The sequence below is a fragment of the Sander vitreus genome, chromosome 1, assembly GCF_031162955.1.
Source record: "Sander vitreus isolate 19-12246 chromosome 1, sanVit1, whole genome shotgun sequence".
Classification (NCBI taxonomy): Eukaryota; Metazoa; Chordata; class Actinopteri; order Perciformes; family Percidae; genus Sander; species Sander vitreus.
The window spans coordinates 41,238,068-41,240,236 of record NC_135855.1 but is presented as its reverse complement, the minus strand read 5'-3'; the positions used below and the strand labels follow the sequence as shown (position 1 = coordinate 41,240,236).

General features: G+C 47.2%; 1 pseudogene; it reads left to right on the top strand.

Moving 5' to 3' along the window:
- Positions 1-550: 550 nt before the first annotated feature.
- Positions 551-2,169, top strand: part of LOC144521416 (nuclear factor 7, brain-like) — a 2,683-nt pseudogene continuing 1,064 nt past the window's right edge.

The window sequence follows — 2,169 nt, the reverse complement described above, 5'->3', positions numbered from 1 at the left end:
AGGCCTCTCCATTTTAATTAACATTTCTATTCTTTATTATGTGAATCAAAACATGAGCTTTGTTACAGGCTGCATATTCTGTCAGACACACACAAAGAATCTGTAAATGCAAATAAATATACTATCAGCCGTGTGGACAAAGAGCAGAAAATAGACAGACAGAGACCGAGAGAGAGACAGATGTTTGGGTAAAGTGGTTTACAGAGTCACCCATTTCACCTCTCCAACAGAGCTATTTTAGGAGGAAATTACAGCGTTAGCAGCTGGGTGGAAACACCACACACACACAGCTGTAACATGACATCAGTCATCTGGGGGGGAAAAGGAAGACAGAGAGAGAGACAGAGAGAGAGACAGAGAGAGAGAGAGAGAGCAGAGAGAGAGAGAGACAGAGACACAGAGAGAGAGAGAGAGAGCAGAGAGAGACAGAGAGAGAGAGAGAGACAGAGAGAGAGAGAGACAGAGAGAGAGACAGAGAGAGACAGAGAGAGAGAGGCTGGAGTGAAATGAACACTGGCTGCTGAGAAATAAAAATGTTGTCAAACTGGTTCAGCGTGAGTCAGCCTGTTGAAATGTTCACCTGGTGACAGGTGAGTGAGGAGGACAGTAGACTTTGACATTGCTGAACGGAGCTGAGACGCCATTACAGGGTGTGAGATCTCTGCTGGAAAACACACGACGGGAAGATTAGAAGCAGTCAAGAGAAGGGACAGTAACTCGGTGAGTCTTGTTTTTGAGAGACATTTAGACACAAAGACAGATGGCTGAGAAAACTGCTCTTGTTGAAAGTTACCTGAACTGCCATGTGTGTTCAGAGACTTTCAGAGATCCTGTGTCTCTGAGCTGCAACCACAGCTTCTGTTCAAGCTGCCTGCACTCATTCTGGGAACAAGCTAACAACAAAAACTGTCCCATTTGTAAAAGAAAGTCCTCAAAAGAGATTGTGGTGAACTTTGCACTGAAGGAACTGGCTGACAACTTTGCTGGGAGACAGAAATCTGGATCATCTGAGACAGAAAAAGGAGAGAAGAAGGTGGAGGTGATGTGTAGTAAACACCAAGAAGAGCCTACATTGTTCTGTAAGGATGAAGATAGAGCTGTGTGTCCTGTCTGTGAGTTTTCTCTCCACCACGGTCACACGGTGGTTCCTGTAGAACAAGCAGTCAGAGATCTGAAGGAGCAGCTGAAATCTGACTTACAGTCTCTGCAGGACAAGAGAGACAAACACAGACGAGTGGAGGAAACATACGATGAAATAACTCAACACTCCAAGAAGCAGCTGCTGTCTACAGAGAGACAGATCAGAGCTGAGTTCAACAAGCTGCACCAGTTCCTGAAAGAGGAAGAGGAGTCCAGACTGGCAGCTCTGAGGGAGGAAGAGCAGCAGAGGGGGAAGACTGTCAGCAGAGAGATGAAGAGGATTCAGGAGCAGATCTCCTCTCTGTCAGACAGCATCTCTGCTGTGGAAGCAGACCTGCAGAAAGACAGCGTGCCGTTCCTCAGCAGTTATAAAGCCTCTCAGAGCAGAGCCAGAGTCCAGTGCTCGCTGTCAGATCCACAGCTGGTACCAGGAGTGCTGACAGATGTGGCCAAACATCTGGGCAACCTGTCCTTCAGAGTCTGGGAGAAGATGAAGAACATGGTCCACTTCTGTCCCGTCATTCTGGACCCAAACACTGCAAACCCCTGTCTCTATCTGTCTGATGATCTGACCAGTGTGAGACGTGGAGACACAAATCAGAAGCTTCCAGACAATCCAGAGAGATACAGCAGGTATGCTGATGTTCTGGGCTCTGAGGGTTTCAGCTCAGGGAAACACAGCTGGGAGGTGGAGGTGGGAGATCATCCTGTCTGGTTTGTGGGTTTAGCCAAAGAGTCAGCTGACAGGAAGGGAGAAAAGATATGTTTCACCAGAATATGGAATCTGGTGTTTATTACATCGCAGTGGAAAATACATTGATGTATCTGGTAAGACGGTCACAGTGAAGAAGAGTCTCCAGAGGATCAGAGTCCAGCTGGACTATGAGGGGGGGGAGGTGTCCTTCTACAACTCTGAAGACAAGACTCACATCTTCACTCACAGAGACACTTTCACTGAGAAACTCTTCCCTTGGTTCGGTGTGGGAAAGGCTGGTGATGCTAAAACTGCAGAAATCAAAATCTGTCCAG